At 35.7% G+C, this 7,650-nt stretch overlaps 1 pseudogene; it reads right to left on the reverse strand.

Annotated features, from left to right (window-relative positions):
* Positions 1–4,810: 4,810 nt before the first annotated feature.
* Positions 4,811–7,285, reverse strand: LOC148205104 (uncharacterized; annotated as a pseudogene).
* Positions 7,286–7,650: the final 365 nt, after the last annotated feature.

The raw sequence follows: 7,650 nt of genomic DNA on the forward strand, positions 1-7,650 counted from the left end.
GTTAAATTTTTTTTGACGTGGTGTCTTGCTTTTTGTTGTTTATAAAATTATTTAGAATAGTATGGATTAAAGCTAAATTCATCAGCGTTGTATTAGTGAAGAGTATGAAAGAGGAGTATATGAATTCTTAGAATATGTTAAAGAACACGCAAAACCAGTGAACAAGACATAATTTTGCCCTTGTGTTTGTTGTCTCAATCAAGTATTTGGAGACTTGGACATTATACATGATCATTTGTTCATCTATGGAATATTGAGAAGTTATACAGTTTGGACTTGGCATGTGAAGTATTATATAAGCCAACATCGTTAAGAGGTTCAGATTATGTCGACGAATGGATGAATGATCATTTAGAGGAAAAGGTACGTGACATTGGCAAAGAAAATTTTGGAAGAACTCATTTATACGAAAGTCTTAAGAACGATTCAGAGCAAGAGTTGTATCCAGGATGCATAAACTTTACACGATTATCGGCAACTTTGAAATTGTTTTGTTTGAAAGAAAGAAACGGATGAACTGATAAAAGTTTCATGGAATTGTTGGAGTTGCTGAAGGAGATGCTTCTAGAAAATAACACGTTACCTATCCATAATTACGATGCGAAGAAAATTTTATGTCCAATGGGTTTAAAATACCAAAAGATACATGCATGTCCCAATGATTGTTCATTGTATAGAGATCAGTATGCTTCGCTAAAGGTGTGTTCGACGTGTGGTTCATCACTGAAGTGTTACCGTGTACTTGCTTAGAGAAGCTCTTTAAGAGACTGATAGGAAGTGGCATTGTGTACTTGCTCGAGAAAGCTCTCTAGAAGAGTGATTTTAAATTAAACTTTGCACTTGCCCAAGGAAGCTCTTTGGAAGAGTGATGGGAATTGACATTGTGTACTTGCTCAGGAAAGCTCTCTTAGAGAGTGATGGGAAGTGACACTTGAACTGGTTTTGGATGGTAAGCTACGTGCGAGGGTTATGTTGATGATTGAAGCACTTGGGTCATTTTTTGTAGATGATACAACCATAAATGTTATTCGATTATGTTATTTATAAAATTAGCGAAAGATTGAATAGGGAGTCTTATGATGTTTTATTATTGTATATTTGTAATTTTAATTATTATGTAGCTTATCCTTGTGTGTTTGTGGTTATGGTTTCCACCTGTGATGATCGTATGACTTGTGTTATACGTGAGCAGATAATGTTGCAAATGATGGTTCAGATGCACAATAATGAAGAACATGGGGATTGCGTTGGGAATGCATTTTCTTGTATTTCAGATGTATTTTGGATAAACATTAATTATTGACTATTCTTAACTGTCTTTTTATTATTAGAATACATTTTTCTAAGTGGAACATTTATTTGATGAAATAAATGAACATTTTAATATTTTATTTTATGATGAAAAATAATTATGTTTAGTATATGCACAAAAAAATTTCTAAATTTTAGTAGCATCCTGAAGCGGTGTTACAACATGCATTCCACAGTGGGTTTGGTTAATATCGGCCTTATCATTGTAGACAACTGCCTTTTTTCCTTTTCACTTTCTAGCTTGGACATTATGTTCGTGCCAGTGTTCTCCACTTGGGGTATGTCTCTGATGTTAATGGCCTCAAAGCCTTTAGTTAGTTGAATAGCCCTATGGTAGTATTTGAGGAGTTGTTCGCCTTTGATTTGAACTGTTCCTTTCATCTACTCCACAATAAGCTGGGAGTCAGTCCTACAGTCAACTATGCTCACCTCCATGTCTCTTGCCAAAGTAAGTCCTACAATTAAGGCCTCATATTTGGCTTGTTTATTATATATTTTAAACTTGCACTAGTACAAAAACAACGTATTACGTCGGTTATTTTTGGCTTTTAACGATGAATTCGCAACCGATGTGATAGCGGGTGACGTAAATTTTACGTCGAATATCACTAGGCGATGTTAATAGGACAATTTGACGTCGAGTCGATCGAGAATTGACGTAAACCTAATGTCGATTTTGTGCAACGATGTGAGGTTACGTCCGTTAGTAAGAGAATGGCGTTCAATATTTGAATAAATATTTATATTTATAGTAAGATTTGTCGTCTTATGTACGAGGGAAGGAACGTAAAGTTAACGTCGTTACGGAAGATAACGGACGTAATGTTCACGTCGTAGTTCAAAGAGGACGTCAATTTTTGAGTAATATTTGAATAAATATTTATATTTAAAGGAATATTTGACGTCAAGTATAAGGGGATGGATGTAAGGTTAACGTCAAACTTGTCGATATTGGACGTTACTGTCGATGTTTGTACGTCGAACGGTGTATACTTCGACGCAGTGTTTTTTTTTTAGATTTGATTCGGTTTAGCTTATTAACCAGACCTGAAATACAGAAACCAATTTTCCAATTCATATATATTCACAAAATTAAATAATTTAAACCATGCTATCATTAATTCATCAATTCTAATTAAATAGTAAAACTAAAAGACGTTAATGCTATCATCAAAACATAAAAGAACCCAATTTTCCATTCATCTATTCACAGTATTCATTTATTCACAATATTCATCTATTCACAATAATCTATTAACAGTTTAAAAGCTGCACAAGTAAGCAAATGCTACTATCATGAAAGGAAAAACCTAAAGCTATAGCTATTTAAAATGTTTATTCAAAAATCCTACCCAATCCTCTCTTATCGTCTTTATTACTGAAGTGGACAATGGAGAGGTAGTGTTGAACCGCTGCATAATCAAGGAAACTTTACTATTATATTCATTTTAATGTCAAAAGTTTATTGATATTTGTAAGATTTTCAAATGTAAATTTCTACCTCAGTCCATTCCCCTCTGATTTTTGCTCGGATGATTGCCTTTATCCATGACATGATGTAGTAGCCACATGCCTAGGAATCATTCTGCTTATTACACTAAACATGTGAAAGAACTTAGTCAAATGTAATGGTTTAAATTTGACTACGAAAATCAAAGGTTAAAGATCAACAAATTCGAACCTTAAGATATATAATTTCAAGTTGTTGTCCTCTGTTCCTAATCACAACTCTAAACAAATTTGAAACATTTGAAACATTAGAAACATAAGTTAATATATTAATATCATAATGAATTGATAAGAATGAATGTAATACTTACATTTGTATCAAGGACTTCAACTCTTCTTTAATCTTCCTTTGAAGAGAACAAAACCATACAACTTATGGTTTTTTTGGAATGATCACCATGAGTTGCCAATGACACCTATCATGTAAAGACAACTAGTGAGTTACTTTATTGATTAAAATTTGATAAAAGTTGGCAATATTGGGAAACACATACGCATCAATGTATGGCGCAATATATATCTCTCTGTTAGACTCAATCATCTATGTTTGAATATATGATTTTTTGAAATCTAATGTGTTTCCAGATGGTTAAATGATTTGAGGTTCACGAAGGCCATAAACAGACGCTCGACCTGATTCAACTACAATGATGTCCATGTACCTGTAAGAATAAAGTTAAGTATATTTATTAAAAAGTAATAATATTAATATACAAATTGGAAAATAACAAATAAAAAACTTGCATGCACCATAGTTGTATGCATGCAATGTTGAGCATTTTTTCTCCACCAATGATCTCATATGCATCATCGAAACTAATATACAATGGAACATGGCACTCGAGGCCAAATGTTCTTAACTCCCACAGCATCTCTACGGGTCCTTTTCTCAACTTATTTAATCTGGAGGTCAATATGGATATAGCATCATGGTCTTCTGTTTCCTCCAGAGCCTCATTCACAGGTTGAGCAATTGGTTGTTTCTTAGGATGGTAGACCTGCAACTCACATTTACAAAAGTTAGGAATCGTTTAATTATAACTTGAAGATTTAAGATAATTAAAAGAAGAATATAATACTACTAGTGGGCCAAAATATGGCATGATCATAGCCTTAGGCGAATCTATAAATGTGCCTAAGGCCTCCCCACGAATTGGATTTCAGATGTAGGCACTAGCACTCGAGCTTAGGGGTCTCTTGGATCATCAATCATTACCCGCACGTGAGTGGGCAATAAAGGAGCACCATGAATGGTCTGGCCTCCTGCAATTTGTCGTCCCACGACCACTACACGCGGAGGATCCATATCAACCAAAAACTCATACTGAATATTGTAATTAGTATGATCTGTAGTAGAGCATGAGCCTTTGGTGCTCACACGAGGTACAATAGGATCATCTGTAGGGGCGTCCTCCTGCTGTAACTGTTGTTGTTGCTCTTTTGTTGTTGTTGCTGTTGTTGGGTGATCATCACAAGTTTTTCTTTGATCATTCTGAACCGTTCACCCATGCTTTCCTCTAATTCAACTTGCACTTGTTACCTGATGCTACTAACCCTTTCCTAAGTCACGGCTTATGTGCTTCTTGGTTTAGGGCCAAAGTAGTCCCTCAATCCAATATCTCCTCCAACAGCACGCACACGACTTGAACGGTCTAGCCAACCTGTGGCTTCTACTAGGAGAACCTCCCTACCTTATGCCACAAATGTGCCTTGACTCTGTTGGTCAACATAGTCATCCTGCATATCATAATGAAGCTAGACACATTAAAAAGTTTGTTACATAATTTTTTTATGAACTATGGTAATCAGTTAAAAGTTTCCACTTAAAATTCTCTAGGATATCTCCTGAGCAGACATGGATGTAAACTGGCCATTGGAATTTGTTCATGCAGCCTTCCACAATTCATGTCTGGCTGGTGGAGGTGCTAGATCAGGTGACTCAAGACCTAATAACGCATAACCACTACGTGACAGTACGTGTGGTGTATCATTAAGCTTCTGAATAGAACAAGTAATTGTTTATGTAATAGCCGCCGAAAGTGATCGCATCAGTGTTAGGTCCACGATCTAGTCTCAATAGATTTTCAGAAACATTCGGAGTCGCATAAATCTTTTTCTTAAACCAAGCTAAAAAGGATTTGTTATGTTCATTAAGTGGATGTGCTGACTTAATTTCATCAATGTGTTGTGAAATGTAAGGAATAACATCCTCTGTGTTGTTTAAAATGTACAAATGTGCTTGATTAACTTCTTTTCCACTAACACTTTCAATCCTTACTCCTCGAACTCCCTTTCCTTCATGTATGTTTTCATGTCTTTTCTTTGGAAGTCCTATTGGGTCACAACTTGGCATATAACTTGAGCATAATTCAATGACTTCTCTGCAATGTAGCGCTCTATAATCGAAGCTTCCGGTCTCAATTGATTCTTAACATATCCCTTTAAGATCTTCATGTATCTTTCAATCGGGTACATCCACCTCAAGAAAATCGGCCCACATATTCGAATCTCTCTCACTAGATGGACAATCAAATGAACCATGATATCAAAAAATGAGGGTGGGAAATACATTTCCAATTGGCACAATAGTCTGATGGCCTCATTTTGCAAATCATCTAATTGTCGAGGATCAACAACTTTCTTGCAAATGGCATTGAAAAACAAACTCAAACGTGTGAGAATACCTCTAACAGAGGCAGGTAATATGGCTCGAATAGCTACTGGTAAAAGTTGTTGCATTAAGACATGACAATCGTGAGACTTTAAACCAACCAACTTCAAATCTTTCATAGAAACAAGGCTACTAATATTCGACGAATAACCTTGTGGAACCTTCACACTATGTAAACATTGAGAAAACATTTGTTTTTCATTTTTTGAAAGAGTGTGACAAGCTGGAGGAAGATATGTGCATGTTCCTATGGATTGTGGATGTAACTCAAAACGGATTCCCATGTCAACCAAGTCTTGTCGTGCTTTCACTCCATCTTTTGTCTTTCCTTTAACGTTTAGTAAAGTCCAAACAACACTATCACATACATTTTTTTCAACATGCATCACGTCTTTGCAATGTCGCACATCAAGTTTACACCAATGTGGAAGATTAAAGAATATTGATCGCTTTTTCCAAATGTTTTTCTCAACGGTCTTCTTTTTATGTTTTTCGAAGACAACATCAATGTTCCTCACCTTGTCATATACTTCTTCCCCATTACGTGGTCTGCACACTACATCATCCTCAGGACTTCCATTAAATGCTTTTTTTAATCTACGGTAAGGGTGATTTCGAGGAAGGAATCTTCGGTGTCTTGTGTACACAATTTTCTGCCCATGCTTCAGTTGAAGATAGCTAGAATTTTCTTCACAAATCGGACATGCAAAATGACCTTTAACACTGTAACCACTCAAGTTCCCATATGCTGGGAAATCATTTATGGTGCAAAACAACATTGCACGAAACGAAAGTTTTCTTCTGAATATGAATCGAAGACCTCGACTCCCTCTTCCCACAACATTTTTAAATCGTCAATTAACGGTTTTAGATAAACATCAATGTCACTTGCAGGTTGTCTAGGACCCGATATCATCATAGAGAACATCATGTATTTTCTCTTCATGCACAACATAGGAGATAGATTGTAAATCATCAAAATAACTGGCCATGAACTATGTTTGCTACTTAAGTTGCCATAAGGATTCATACCATCGGTAGCAAGTGCAAGTCTTAAGTTTCTCGGCTCTGCACTAAATTCAGGAAATTTGCCATCAATGTTCTTCCATTGTGGGGAATCAACTAGGTGTCGAAGAAGATTATCACATTTTCTTCCATCAACGTGTCACATAAGATTCTTCGCATCTTCTTTAACAAAAAACAATCGGTTCAACCTAGGTACTATAGGTAAATTGGACATAGAATTTTCTTCGCGTCGTAATTGCGGATAGGTAACGTGTTATTTTCTGGTAGCATCTCCTTCAGCAACTCCAACAATTCCGTGAAACTTTTATCAGTCTATCCGTTTCTTGCTTTCAAACAAAACAATTTCAAAGTAGCCGATAACCTTGTAAAATTGATGCATCCTGGATACAACTCTTGCTCCGAATTGTTCTTAAGACTATCGTATAAATGAGCTCTTCCAAAATTTTCTTTGCCAACGTCACGTACCATTTCGTCTAAATGATCACTCATCCATTCGTCGACGTAATCCGAACCTCTTAAACTTGTTGGATTATATAATACTTCGCCATGCCAAGTCCAAACTGTATAACTTCTCATTATTCCATAGATGAACAGATGATCACAGATGTTGTCCAAGTCTTCATATACTTGATTGAGACAACGAACACAAGGGCAAAAATATGCCTCGTTCACTGGTTTTACGTTTTCTTTAACATATTGTATGAACTCAGAAACCCCTCGCTCATACTCTTCACTAATACCACGCTGATGAATCCAGCTTCGATCCATACTACTACACTAAACGAAAAGAATCCACGGAAAAAAAACTAACTTACGTAGAGAAACAAAAATAAATACCTATCATACGTTGAAGGAAAAAAATAAATTATCATAGTATACGTACACGAACACAAATATCTATCGTTATACATATATCATACGTCCAGAATCAACAAACACGAACACATATATCATACGTAAGAGATATTGAAGGAAAAAAAAACAAACTTGAAATGGTGTCACTAGAGAAGATGACGAAGTTTGCTGACAACGAACAAACACAAATATCATACGTTGAAGAAAAAAAAACTATCATAGTATCGTTATACATATAGATATCATACGTCCAGATCAACAAACACAACACAAACACG

This window comes from Vigna umbellata, chromosome 1 (assembly GCF_029865625.1).
Source record: "Vigna umbellata cultivar VRB3 chromosome 1, Vumbellata_1.0, whole genome shotgun sequence".
In the NCBI taxonomy this organism is placed as follows: Eukaryota; Viridiplantae; Streptophyta; class Magnoliopsida; order Fabales; family Fabaceae; genus Vigna; species Vigna umbellata.